This window comes from Coenobita brevimanus, chromosome 110, assembly GCF_032717465.1.
Source record: "Coenobita brevimanus isolate Jiangsu-jjx chromosome 110, ASM3271746v2, whole genome shotgun sequence".
NCBI classification, from domain to species: domain Eukaryota; kingdom Metazoa; phylum Arthropoda; class Malacostraca; order Decapoda; family Coenobitidae; genus Coenobita; species Coenobita brevimanus.
In genome coordinates, this window is record NC_137063.1 from 22,010,843 (window position 1) to 22,026,373 (window position 15,531).

A 15,531-nucleotide genomic window follows, 5' to 3' on the forward strand; every position below is an offset into this window, starting at 1 on the left:
GTCGTGCTCATTTAGCTTTGTTAGTGATCCTTTCTCGAGCCAGTGTTCTCTCATGGTATCAAATGTTACCTAAATTTTATGAAAATACAACTAAAGGCATTTCCCAGCTAATTTAGAGTACATTTTAAAAGTTGTCTATTTAGTGTTTTCGTCCTCAATTATTCGTTTTTTAGGCTCAGTCATGTATAATATTTTTTAATTATTACTAGCGCGGTTGCTTTTACCGCAACAAACAACTTGACCATTTTTTTGTCTCGTTAGCACTACAAATGAAGAAAGTTAAAAATTATCCCATACCTAACAAAAATCAAAACAATCTCCTGCTCTAATTAATACAGTTCATTCAGTTTTCCTTCATTCAGCAATTTTTGAAGCTGTCATGCACTATATGTCCACGAAGATGAGGAATGGGGTCATAAATGGTAATTAATTATATACCACTGTATTGCAATATGAATACTTTCTCTGTGTTTATAATATGGAGTCCTGACATTGCAATAGTATTAATACTTTCTCGTATACATTTTTGGCTGAGAGTCAAAAGCTCATCAATATTCTTTTTAACGAGGTATCACGGTTTTGAGAGATTTCACCTGAGGAATTAAGGTTAATGGTGTAACACGAACATTCATAATGTGGAAATATATTTTTTTGAATTTCAAAGTGTTCTTACAGCAGATAAAAAGGACTACTCATTCAAAGTTTCTCGGTGTGTTCAGTGATCCTCACATCAATTCCAACTTATTGTTCTTAAACATCACATGCCAGCTCTCTACTTGTCAATGTATTGTTATATTTTTCTTAAATGTGAATTTCTCACCCCCAGAAATGTCTTCTGAGTTTTGAAAATAACTGGGTGATATTTTTCTTAAATATGAATTTCTCACCCCCAGAAATGTCTTCTGAGTTTTGGAAATAACTGGGTGTTTCGCAATCAAATTTGAGTACATTTGTGGAAGTTGTATATTAAAGCAATTCGACCAAAAATAAGTTTATAGATAAATCACTCCAGTAAAATAATATTGAACTACCCAAAAAGCGGGTGCCGTTACTAGTTGGGTATTGGAACTCCTTCTTTATCCGAGAATTCACGGCAGAGGTGAAAAAAATGCCAGTCAATTTCAACACTGCAGACACCACAGATGAGGTCGACACTCCTGCAACATGATTTTTTTTAGTTCCATCATGATCAATGAAACTGCGTGAATGAATGATTGAATAAATGAAAATGTGACATGGCGGCGCAACAGCAGAGGTCATATGCTGCCGAACACAAACATTAAAAGGACGTCAAAAAAAAAAAAAATTAAAATGATGCATAAAACAAACCGACAAAATCAAAGAAACCAAAACTAAAACGTGGTGGAAAGATTGAGGTTAAACGAGAACAATATAAAACACAAACTAAAATATGGTAAAGTCCTACAGTTTGTGGAGAAGGCCGGAACTTAAAGGAGAAGGTGCCTCCTCCCATAGCACAAGCCTCTACCCCAAGTACTAAAGAGAGAAAAGGGCCGTTGTTGGCTCGTCACCCGGAAAGGTACTGCCGAGGTCCTCAAGACTTGGGCATTCCAAAAGAAGATGCTGCACAGTCAAAGGAACCAGACAGGGAGGGGGCGCCTTCTCCATTAAAAAAACATGAGTCAGACTAGTGTGGCCAATCCGGAGACGGGCCAAAGCTGTTTCCTACTGTCGGGATAGTCCCACATACCCTCCATCGACCAGGTTCTGACGAATGCTGTGGAGTTTGTTCGCCTCTACTGCATCCCACCTTTTCTGCCAACAGAGACGGACAGCTTCTATAGTGCTTGTACATAAATCCTCAGATGGGACACGGTAATGGGGAGAGGAAGGGTGAGAGGCAGCGGCTCTCGCCACAGAGCCAGCACGCTCATTGCCTACGACCCCCACATGAGCAGGGACCCAACACATCTATACAGAAAATCCGCGTCTGTGTAATAAGAAGAGCCACTCCAAGATAGACAGGACTAGAGGGTGTGATGAGAAGCCACAAGACAAAGCTTTGCAAGGCACTGGCTGTCACTTAAAATGGTGAAAGAAGCAGGGGAGGGGGGTAACTAAAAATCAACAACTGCAATTAAAATAGCTGTAAGTTCAGCAATAAAAACAGAGGCGAAAGGAGGAAGACTCCCACCACGGCTAAAATCATGGAAAACTACACCAAAGCCTGTCCCGAAGCGAGACTTGGAACCATCAGTATATACAGGGATCGAGCCACTGTGGGCAGAGGCGTGTTCTAAAAAATAAGACAGAGCTGTGTGGAAAGAGAGGCCTTCCTCTCAGGGAAGTAATCACATGGCCGTACTTCTGGGAGGAGCCAGGGAGCTACTCTGGGAACACGCACAGGGCAAACAGGAAAAGGCTGAACACCTAACTCCTCCATGGCAGCCCTCTCTGTACCGAAACGGTTGTGGATAGCGAGGGTGGGTGTTATAAAAGGGGAAAAAAGCGACCTCGGAGACAGCCATACAACTTTGGTGAGGAAGGTAGACGGTGAAGGCGGTGCCAACACTGCACCAGTAAGGACTGGCGACGGAGATCTAGTGGCGGTTCATTCGCGTCTACTAATAGACTAGGAATTGGGGAAGACTGGAAAGCTCCAGTTGACAGACGGATCCCAGCATGATGGATTGAACTGGGAGGATGCAGCCGTGCCTCAGTAGCAGAAGAGTATACCTCACACCCATAGTCCAATTTGCTCCGTACCAAGGCACGGTAAAGGTAGAGCAGGGTGGCTCTATCAGAGCCCCAAGACAGGTGAGAAAGAGTCCGTAGGAGAGACAGGGCACGGTGGCAGGATAAACGTAATGCACGGATGTGGGGAACCCATGTCAGTCGTCTGTCTAAAACAAGACCGAGAAATCTTGCTTCATCCACACATCAGACCCAGCCATGTAACTTGAGATCGGGGTCGGGGTGGACACTTCTCAAGCGGGATAAATGTACGGCCACTCTTTTTGTTGGGGAGAAACGGAAACCATGCATTGTGACCCAATGAGATACGTGGTCTAAGGTAAGCTGCATGCGACGTTCAGCCACAGGCATCCGGGAGGCAGCATACCATATAGCTAAATCATCGACATACAGTGAGGCAGACACCCCCTCTGGAATAGAGGACAGAATACCATCTAATGCTATAGCAAAAAGGGTCGTGCTAAGGACACTTCCTTGAGGTACGCATTCTTCCTGAGGGTACTAAGGAGACAGAGTATCACCAACTCGAACCCTGAATGAACGGTCACGCAGAAAGTCTAATATAAATAGGGGCAGCCTACCACGTAAACCTAAAGAGTGAAGCTGCTTGATGATACCAAACCGCCATGTAGTATCATATGCCTTTTCTAAGTCAAAGAAGACGCACACCAGATGCTGCTTCCTGGCAAAAGTATCACATGCTGCAGCTTCTAGGCAGACAAGTGCATCTGTCGTTGAACGATATTTGCGAAAACCAGACTGACATCGAGAGAGACAGTCATTCCTTTCAAGGAAATACACAAGCATGATGTAAGGGCAATTGGTCGATATTCTAGAGGACTGGATCCTGTCTTCCCTGGCTTCTGGAATGGCAGGACAACAGCTTCGCACCAAGAGGTAGGAAGAGAAGAGTCTCTCCAGATTCTATTAAAAAGCTTGAGGAGAAAAGACATTGCATCATCACCCAGGTGCCGAAGCATTGCATAGGGAATATCATCTGACCCTGGTGAGGTGTCATGACAAAGGGAAAGAGCAGTTTGGAGTTCATGGGAAGAGAAAGGGAGGTTGTAAGAGTCCCCTTTCCCGGAATGGAAGTTCAATATCCTAGCCTCTTCTACGTCCCTGTGTCTGGCAAAAACTGGAGTGCTAGCATCTCTACGGCTGAACGCTGCAAAGGCAGAAGCAAAAATATCGGCCACAGCCGCAGGATCACCAACAGGCTCACCATTTGACAGCAGCACAGGGGACCTGCCTTGCTGGAATTTTCCTGAAATCTTTTGTACCCTCTTCCACACCTGAGACACTAGTGTCTTAGAGTTTACGGAAGACACATAAGTATCCAAGAGTCTCGTCAGGCTTGCTTGAGGACCCGGCGTGCCCTAGCACGTGCCCCCCTGAATTCGACAAGATAATGCTCTGTTTTGTATCGACGATGTGAAAATACTCATTCCACCATGGGACTGGGCGATAGTTATATGTGCCAGAGGTTCTTGGAACAGCATGGAGGGCAGCAGAATGGATAATAGACGTAAAGAACGAAACAGCTTCATCTATATGTGGAAAGTCTTCTATGGAAACACCAATAGAAGTCAAGGAAGAAAAAAGGAACCTGTCCGCCTTATCTATCCTCCACCTCGGGAGACGGGAACAAGGACTAGATATTGCTGCAGTAAGGAGGATAGGAAAGTGATCACTGCCATACAGATCCCTCAGAACCTCCCAGGTGAAATCCAGGAGGCAGTCAGGAGAACAGACAGAGAGGTCAATTGCGGTAAATGTATTCGTCTGAGGATGAAAATGCGTAAACTCGCCAGTATTCAGCAGGGAGAGCTCCTCGTCCTCCAATAAGGATGCCAATAAATGCCCACGTTGGTTAATTAGACAGTCACCCCACAAAGGGTGGCGACCGTTAAAGTCCCCCAGGAGGAGAAAGGGCTTAGGTAATTGTCTGAGGAGGTCTTCAAGGTCGGCTTTACTAACTACTGCACTGGGTGGTAAATGAATGCAACAGTATACCAGCAGAGGGCATACAATCGCACAGCAACACACTGGAGATCAGACTGCAGGTGAACCTGTTGATGAAGGACATTAGCCCTCACCAAAACAGCACCACCAACGGGATCCTGGGTTGGAGCTGAGTAAAAGGCATTATACCCAGGTAGTGCATGAGGAGTGGCAAGCCCTACAAGAGTTTCCTGGAGACACACACACAAAGGGGAATAAGCCAGGAGGGTCTGCAGCTCCTCCCAATTACTACGCAGCCCTCGACAATTCAATTGTAATATACTGGCTGAGAATGCCATTGTACCCACAGCGAAGGAAGAATCAGGTTGAGGGGCGAGACAGCCTTGCCCCCGGCAAGCAACCAGATTTAGATTGCTGCTTAGAACTGCCCTTAGAAAGGGACTACCTGGCACCGTTATGGTGTACAGTGTGCCGCCCAGCTGAAGATAACCTGGAGGAAGAAGAAGAGGGACGGACGATGGTTTTCTTTTTTGGCGGGGCAAGAGATGGTTTGGTAGGTGGACCACAAACTGTCCTAGCAGGAATAGAGCAGGCAGTGCCACCACGAGAAGGAGCACATTCAGTAGCGTGTCTCACAGTACTGGAATCCTGAGAGGGCAAGGCCTCATGCAGCTGAGCAGGTGCATCAACTACCTGAGAACCACCACTATCTGGCGGTGGCTGGGTCATCAGCGAGATGCCATCCCCAGCCTGCACTTGCCCTGACCCCTGAGCATCCCGAGGAGGAGGAGTAGTGGGCTCCACTGCAGAGATGTTTGGTAGCATCGCTTCGCTCTCTGAGCACTCTGAGGAGCCACGGCGACGCTTACCTTGCACAGGAAGGACATCAGGAGTTTTTGATGTGTCAAAGCAAGGTGTAGCATCGACACGGGTGTTTGTCACAGGAGGAATTGGAGGAATTGGGGTGGGGGAGGCACTCCCAGATGCTGGAAGCACCACCACAGAGGGGACATCCCCAGAGATAGGGGGCACCTCCCCGGAAGAAGCACAGCTGCTTCCAGGCTGCACTCCCTCGGTGGAACCCCCCGGCCGAGAAGGCCGGGAAGTAGAACCCCGAGAATTTGATAGGGCATTGTCTGATGGCAGGGGCACCTGTCGAATAGCCTTAGGGCGAGACAACGCAGCAGCAAATGTAACCCCAGGGCGAATGAACCGCTCCCTAACCCTGGCCTTTGCCTCGGAAAAGGAAATTTTCTCCTTCGTTCGGACGGAAATAATCTCATATTCATGCTTGTATACTTCGCAATCCCTTGAGGAGGCTGCATGTGCTCCTCCACAGTTCATACATTTAGGGGGTTGAGAACAATCATCCATGCCATGAGAATTTCCACCACAATTTCCACAGACCTCAGGAAGGCCAGACGCTTCCCGCCTGCAAGAACGGCAGACATTACCAAATCTTTGACAATAATAGCATCTTCTAGGTCGGGGAACATAAGGTTTAACCTTTAGCTTCCACCACGCAGCAGTGATAACCTCCGGCAAGGTAAGACCGTCAGATGTCAAGAGTGGGCGTGGGGGTTAAAACCCCATCAACTTTCTTCATAATTCTCTGTACTCCTACAACACCCTGAGGAGCCAGCCCCTCTAAGGGGAAAGAATCAGAATATGAGATCAATTCACGAGAATACACAACCCCTCGGACTGGTTTAGGACCAAGTGACGAGAGGTAGATACAGGATAACCAGCGACCATAGTTAGGGACTGGATGCGTGAACTCTCTTCATTCCTGGCTTCTACCAATAGAGAACCATCACCTTGCAAGGAGATCTTGGGCGTAAATCCACATGCTGAAACTAGACCACTGTGAATCTGAAAATTCAGGTTCTGGAAGGAAGTACCATTATCCATTTTAAGGACTATGTATTTTGTGTAAGAGATTAGCAAAAACACCAAGTAACACTTCGATAGGAAGGGCATCTTCATTCGCAGTTTTGGAATCGGCCAGAGAGTGACCAGATGATGCCAACTCGTGCGGCTGGTCACCGACCACACGAGTGGTTAAAGAAGTTCAGGATGTATCCATATATATATGCTTGAGACAAATTGGCACCAGGAGCCAAGGGAAACCGCCTACCAGGGAGTGAGGGGACCGAGCGCGGTCTGATGGGAGCGGGGTACCTCGTCCCCAGAGGGTGTCCCAAAAAGGACACCCCGTGATGCGAAAGTTTGCTCCCACCAGTGCAAAGACCCCCTTCCCCAACATCCCCCAGTCCAGACACCTAACCAACCAAGTCGAGACAGCACCGAGGCGATCCCTCTGGAGGGCGGCACCGATGACCCATACGGGTAACCTACATTTCGGACAGCGCTTAGTCAGACCCCTCACCCACAACCCTACCCGCATGGGAGACCCTGCCGGATGTCGTTACATCCACGGGCAGGCTTGTGGGATCACAGGGGCATGCAAGCCCCCCTACCACGACAAGGTGGCTGCCCACAGGGGGGAATGAAACTGCGTGAATGAGGAACTAAGTAATATATATGATTTTTACATCTCAGTACGTTTACGTATTTAGTTTTTCCTTATATCTGATAATTAATTCCTAAACAACTTTCTTGTAAACGATAAACTGAATTTCGGAGTGATATTACTTTGGTAAACATGGATAATGATATACACTAACCGTCATATTGCGAAATTATTCTTTGTAAAATTTTTTCATTCAGGCTCAAAGTGCCACTTTAAAGCCCGAGGTATACAAAAAAAAATAATATCCGTTTTATCTCTAAATTTCCAAGTTGTCTTTACGTCTCTAATCATAAGAAACTCTTTGGGCTCACATCCCCCAAATGCCAGCTTTCATCTAACATATTACCTCATTTAGTCTTTTTAATGATTTTTTTTCAGTCGGTATTTTCTCACAATAACAAATGTTATCTAAGTTTTACATACAATGGGAAGCTTTTGCCAGCTAATTTAGGGTACATTTGTGAAAGTTGCATATTTAATGTTTTCGCCCTCAATTATGGGGTTGTTAGGATCACTCAACTATAATAGTCTTGAATTATTCCTAGCGCGGATGTTTTTACCGTAACAAAACAACTTGACAATTTTTTTGTCTGAAGTTACCACTACAGACGAAGAAAGCAACAACTGACCCTCTACCTAAGTAAAAATCCAAACAATCTCATGGCGATACTATTACAGTTCATTCAGGGTTCCTTCAACCAATATTTTTTGTAGCTGTTATGCACTAATGTCCATCGAGATAAGGAATAAAGTCTGTTACGGAACAGAGAGAGATAATAAACACTTCGTGAGAATACTAAAATCACTACTGTCCCGCAAAGTTTCAGGTTCAAAACAAAAGAGGTAAAATTACAAGTTAAAGTTTAATGCTCAAACTAACAAAACATTCAGGACTCATAAGGATAATGTAATGGCAAAAACAGGTTAAATATATGGTTAACTGCAATAGCCTCTATTAACGAATTTAGCAAGAGCAAATTTATCTAAGTCAGCCCTGATAAATGAGAAAACCGGATAAATGCTCAGTTAAAGCAAGATATATTATTACAGATACAAAATATTATTAATATTGGCTGACATCAAAAACTCTACATGAATAAAAAAAAACCTTAGCAGGCCTACGAATTAACGCCTTAGGCCATACAGTACAAGAAAAATGGTAACAACACATACTCAAATTATACAGCAGCTAGATGGCTGGAGACTTCCTGAGCACTCACAAAAATAATAATACACTATACAGGGGAGGACAGAGATGTGAACAAAATGAGGAGTAGATCTAAGTGGCAATTAATGCAGAGACTGAGCTCATTATATAGGGGCCGGCAGAGCTTCATACAACTTGTAAGAAGGACGCACAAATGAAGCCATAGGGGACAAAGAGTTGACAATCCTGCTCTGAACAACAGAAAGAACGACTTACTCTACTATAAGGGGGAGAAGAGGGGAGTGATGTAGAACACGCAAGCCTGGTCACTATGGAAGCCACGAGGCGAATTGTGATCAAACATGCAGCATACTGTGTTAGAATTATACAAAGGATAATGAAATCATAGGCTATGTAACAAGTCATAAATGGTAATTAATTAGATATCTCTGTGTTGCAATAGTTTTTATGCTTTCTTCTATAAATTTTTTGATGAGAGTCAAAAGTTCATTAATATTCCTTCTAACGAGGTACCCCACAGTCTTGAAATGTTTTACCTAAGGAATTGCGGCTAATGGTGCAACACGAACTATTTTTTTCTTTACATGCAGTCACAAAGCTCGTTGTAATTTGAAAGTGCATCTACTGTAGATAAAAAGGAATATTTATTCGAAGTTTCTCGCCTCCTTCCGTGACTAACACGAATTCCAACTTATTGTTCTCAAACACCTCAGATGCCAGTTCTTTTTACGTGTCAGGCGATATCTTGTCATATACTTCTTAAATGTATATTTTTCTCCGGGTTTCTAAATTTTGGAAAAAATCGGTGTGTGTCGCAATCAATTTCGAGTAATTTGTGGAAGATGCATATTTAGCGATTTCGACCAAATATAAGTTTATACAGAAATCTATCTATCTATCTATTGCCAGACGCCATAATCCCGTAAGGGGTCGCCATTTGACTTTGAGTTATTTGTTTTACGGGGAGGGACACTAACCCTCCATCAACCCACTTGCTGACACGTAGGGAACACGTATGAGTTGGTTATATGGTTACCACCCAGCGTTGTAAATGGTTTCCTGGCTTACAGGAAACCATTAGGCTTGTCATTCAATGTAAAGCCACCTGAAAAGGAAAGTAGAGTAATAACAAGTGACAGGAAAGATGGGAGAAATAGGAAGAGAGGAGGGCAGGCACAGAAAAAGAATGATAATGGCTAAGGAAGAAGTAGGTAGCACTACATCAAGTGACACTAGTAAAATAATTTTGAACTACCCCCAACACGGATGCTATCAGCTAATGGCACTACTTTTTATCCGTGAAGTTACGGCAGTGATGAAAAAAAAAAAAAGTACTCATCGGAAGTTAAGAATTTAGTTAGTCTCACCACTTCAGACACAACTTTTCAGGTCGACGTCCTTGGAACATGATTTTTTCTTAGACCCATCATGAACAATAAAACTGCGAATATGAGGACGCACAAAATGTTTACGAATTGTATATCTCAGTACGGTTAGGTATTTAGTTTTTCCTAACATCTAATCATCAATACCTAAACAATTTTCTTGTAAACGATTTATTGCCATTCGGAGTTAATTTACTTTAGTAAATATTGAAAATGATATCACACGAACCGTCATACCGGAAGAATATTCCATTTCAAATTTGATCAGGTGGCTCAAGATGCCTCTTTGAAGACCAGGTTATAGAGGAAAAAATAATATCCTTTTGATCTATAAATTTCCAAGTTGTTTTCACGTCTCATCATACAAAACTCTTTGGGCTTGAACTCCAAAAATTCCAGCCATCTTTGCCTGTTATTTGCTTTCATCTTATGTTTTACCTCATTTAGCCTTGTTCCTGATTTTTTTTTTTTTTCATTTTCTCACCGTAAGAAGTATTTTCTGAACTTAGATACAATTGGGAGTCTTTCACAGCTAATTTAATGAACATTTGTTGAAGTAGCATAGTTACTGCTTTAGACCTCAATCATGCAGTTTTTAGGATGACTCGTATCATAGTTTTGAATTATTCCTAGAGCGGACGCTTTTACCTTACCAAAAAAAGCTTGACCCTTTACGAGTGTTTGTCTGAAGTTACCACTGGATATGAAAAAGTCACAAATGACCGTCTTCCTATCCTAAAAATCCAGTCACCAGGAGACATTGTTACTGTAAATTCAGTGTTCCTTCAACTTGCATTTTTTGTTGCGGTTATGCACTATATGTCTACGGATATGACAATTAAAAACTTATTTCTATAGTTATTTATACTTTCTCGTATAAATCTGTAGGTGAGAGTCAAAAGGTCATCAGTATTCCTTTTCACGAGGTATCAAATTGTCGAGAGATCTTACCTAAGGTAATGTGGTTTATGGTGTAACACAAACCTTTATAATGTGGAAGTACTTTTTTTTTTTTTATTCATTCAAAAGGCTCGATGTAATTTTTAAGTGATTCTACTGCAGATAAAAAGGAATACTGATTCAAAGTTTTTCGCTTGTTTCCGTGACACCTACATCAATTCCTACCCATTGTTCTTAAACACCTCAGGTGCCGCTCTCTTTACATGTCAATCGATTTATTGTTATATGTTTCTTAAATGCTAATTTCTCGCCCCTAGAAATTTCTTCTGAGTTTTGGAAATAACTGGGACTGTTTCACAATCAATTTTGAGTCCATTTGTGGACGTTGTATATTTAGCAATTTCGACCAGAAATAAGATCGCGACCTAACACCCCCTGACGGAGCCCACCGAGAAGCACCGACAGCGCGCCGGGACTCAGGGCGACATCGACATATGTCCGCCCGGGTCGCGCTCCCCTGTGACCCGGAGCTCGCCCTCCCCCACCATAGCAGAAATATAAGACTACCTTCCGGGCGAGCCGATCCCAACCAACATCGGGGTGGAGTTGTAACTCCAGTTCCAGTCAGCACCCCTGAGACGCCCGGTAGCCGCTCAACCCTCCTACAGGAGACGGCCTGCAGCCGCTCTGGAGGAAAGCAGGAGACGTCCTGCTGTCGCTCTGGAGGAAAACAGGAGACGGCCTGCAGCCACTCCTGCCTTCGTCAGGAGATGGCTATAGCCGCTCTGAAGGTGCCCCTAACGAGATGGCCTGTAGCCGCTCAACCATCCTGCAGGAGACGGCCTGTAGCCACTCCAGAGGGAATCAGGAGATGGCCTGTAGCTGCTCCCGCCTTCATCAGAAAATGGCCTGTAGCCACTCTGGTGCCCCTAACGAAATGACCTGTAGCTGCTCTGAAGGTGCCCCTAACGAGACGGCCTGTAGCCGGTTAACCCTCCTACAGGAGACGGCCTGCAGCCGCTCCGGAGGCAAATAGGAGACTGTAGCCGCTCCCGCCTTCGTCTGGAGATGGCCTGTAGCGTTCTGAAGGTGCCCCTCGAGAGACGGCCTGTAGCCACTCAACTCTCATCCAGGAGATGGCCTGTAGCCCCTCCAAAGGGAATCAGGAGACGGCCTGTAGCCTCTTTGAAGGTGCCCCTGAGTTGGCCTGTAGCCGCTCCTTCCCCCAGGCCATGGCCAGTAGCCAGGCCTTGGCGACGGCCTGCAGCCGCGCCCCCAGAAGACTACGGCCAGTAGCCAGGCCCTGCAGCAGGAGACAGCCGGTAGCAGCCCCTCCGTCAGGTGCTGACTCCTGTTCACCCACCTACGACCCAGAGGAGGTCCCAAGCCTGGAGGAGTACTGGAGAGGCCCTGTGACTTCCACCGGGCTCTTCTCCCTGCAGCCAGATCTGAGAAGACTCCCCTGACGGACCTCGACGTAGGCCGACTCCGCAGCCCCCTCCTGACGGCGTCTCCAAACACCGGGGACCGCAGCCCTCGGGACCTCCAGACTGCCCCCAGAACCCCCGGGCGGGGCCTCCCTACACCCAGACCCTGGAGATCTTTGTCCTCCGTCAGGAGCTTGAGCGAGAAGTTCAGGCAGCTATTCGGCCCCAGCCCCGAGGGCTGGACTCCCGCCCCAAGCCCCGAAAGAGCGGGACCCATTGCCACCAGCAGCCCCGGATGAAACAGGACACCCCTCCGCGCTATCCCGTGGCCCCTGAACACAGAGGCCCTCGGCGGAACCCAGCCCCGTCAGTAGGGAGGCTGGGCCACCTCCACCGCCCTTGTACCTGACCGTCACGACGCCCGGACCCGAAAGGAGTGACCGTCAAAGCACAGTGTCCGTGACTTAGTGACGTGAAGACAGAGCAGTGAATTATCCGCATAAAGGAAGCCAGTGAAACACCAGTGAAAAAGTAGTGGAGTGATAAAAAGTAACAGTGAAACCGTGAACACGGCCCAGCAGTGAAATACGGGTCTCTTACAGTGAATACGCTACCATCCAGTAACGCCGCACATCCTAAAATCCTACACAGACCCAAGTGTTAAAGATATAATTACCAACAGTGAAATAGTACCACCGACTCCCCAAACATATATCTTGGACTTCCTGCAATAATAGTATATAAACCTCTGCCCTAAGTGCTACTCACCTTACCCGACCTTGCCCTGAGTAGTATCCTGAGCGATATTAATAGCCCATATCTCTGCCTAAGAATTATAGTTGTCCTGTGTAACTGTATTTGTGACATCTACCTGTTCCACTGTAGAATTCAGTAATATACATGGAAGGTTGTTGCCTTGAATTTTTGTGTCCTACCACTCTCCTATTTGTCTAAGCTCCGGTCCAGAAAGAGAACCCTGCTACACGCTAGGCGTTAGAGGGACGGGAAGCCGCCCCTAAAACACCTAGCATTAAAATAAGTTTATACAGAAATCACTCCAGTAAAATAGTCCTGAACTACCTCTATAACGGGTGCTATCAGCCATAACTAGTTCGTAAGAGGCACTACATTTTAAAACAGAATTCACGGCAGAGATGAAAAAATGCCAACAGACTCATCAGAAATTTTCAAATATCCAGTTAATTTCAACACTAAAGACACAACATTTCAGGTCGACGCTCCTTCAACATGATTTTTTTTTAGACTCATCTTGAACAATAAAACTGCATGTATGAGGAACCAAGTAATGTTTCTATATCTCAGTACGGTTATGTATTTAGTTTATCCTTATATCTGATAATTAATACCTAAAGAATTTTCTTGTAAACAATTTATCGGATTTCGGAGTGATTTTTTTCCTTGGTAAAACAAAAGAACCGTCATACTGCGAGAGTATTCTATTTTTTAAATTTGATCAGCGAGGCTCAACATGCCACTTTAAAGCCGAAGTTATAGAACAAAAAAATAATATCCGTTTTACCTCTAAATAACCAAGTTGTTTTTAGGTCTCTAATTATAAGAAACTCTTTGAGTTTATGCCTCCCAAATGCCAGCCTTATTTACCTTTGAATCCTTTCATCATACGTTTACCTCATTTAGCCTTTTTAGTGTTCTTTTTTTCCGAAGACGGTATTTTCTCACAATAACAAATGCTATCTAAATTTTGGAGTCGTTTCCCAGCCAATTTAGAGTACAATTGTGAAAATTGCATATTTAGTGTTTTCGCCCTCATTTATGCTGTTTCTAAGATCGCACAACTGTAATAGTCTTGAAATATTCCTAGCGCGGTTGCTTTTACCCTAACAAAACAACTTGACCATTTTTTTGTCAAGTTACAACCAGGCGGTTTTAATACAATTCATTCAGTGGCGTTTCTTCAACTGGCATTTTTTTTAATCATGCATTTTATGACTACGGATATGAGAAATAGTCATAAATATTAATTAACTATATATCTCGGTATTGCAATAGTATTTATACTTTCTCTTCTAAATTTTTGTCTATATTTTTTTCTAACGAGGTATCACAGTTTTGAGATATTTTCACTTAAGGAATTTCGGCTAATGGTGTAACACGAAATTTCATAATGTGCATTTTTTTTTTTTTTTATTGTCATAAGGCTCGATGTAATTTTAAAGTGCTTCTTTCCCGGATGAAACGAAAATTCATTCAGAGTTTCTCGCTTGTTTCGGTGACTCCCACATCAATTCCAACTCAGTGTTCTTAAATACCTCAGATGCCAGCTCTCTTTAGGTGTCAATCGCTATTATATATATTTTTTTCAATTTATATTTTTCGCTGCCTTTCTGAGTTTGGAAATAACGGGGAATGTGTCTCAATCAATCTCGAGTAATTTGTGGAAGTTGCATTTTTAGCGATTTCGACCGGAAATAAGTTTGTACGAGAAATCATTAGTGAAATAGTTTTGAACTCCTCCAAAGCGGATGCTATCAGCTATTGGCACTATCTTTTATCCCTGAAGTCGCGGCGAAGAGAGAGAAAAAAAAAATACACGTCGGAAATTAAAATTTTTGTTAATCTCAACACTTCAGACACAACAGTTCAGGTCGACGCTCCTGCAACATGATTTCTTTAGACACATCATGAACAATAAAACTGTGTATATGAGGAATCAAGAAATGTTTATGAATTGTATACCTCAGTAAGGTTGTCTTTAATATTTCCTAATATCTGCTCATCAATATCTAACAATTTTGTAAACGATTTATTTCCTTTCAGATTTATTTTGGTAAATGTTAAAAATGATGTAACACGAACCGTTACACTGCTAGAATATTCCGTTATTTAAATTTAATCAGGTGGCTCAAGTTGCCACTTTAAAGACCAAGTTTTAGAGAAAAAAATAATATCCGTTTGATCTCTAAATTTCCAAGTTGTTTTCACGTGTCTAATCAGACAAAACACTTTGGTCTTCAACTCCCAATATTTCAGCGAGCCTTACTTGTTAAGCGCTTTCATCTTACGTTTGGCCATATTTAGACCTCTTACTGATGTTTTTCCCGAGATGAAAGAACATTTGTGGAAGTAGCATATTGAGCGTTTTCGCCCTCAAACATGCGGTTTTTAGGATGACTCAGGTATAATAGATTTGAATTATTTCCAAAGCGGACGCTTTCATCTTAACAAAAAAAAAAAAAAAACATTTACGAGTATTTGTCTGGTTACTACTGAAATTGAAAAAAAAAAAAATCACAATTACCCTCTTTCTAACCTGAAAACCCAACCTCCAGGCGACATTAATACGGTAAATTCAGTGTTCCTTCAACCTGCGTTTTTTGTAGAGATTATACAGTATATGTCTACAGAGATGACGATTAAAAGTTTAAATGGTAATTATATCTCTTTCCTGCTATAGCA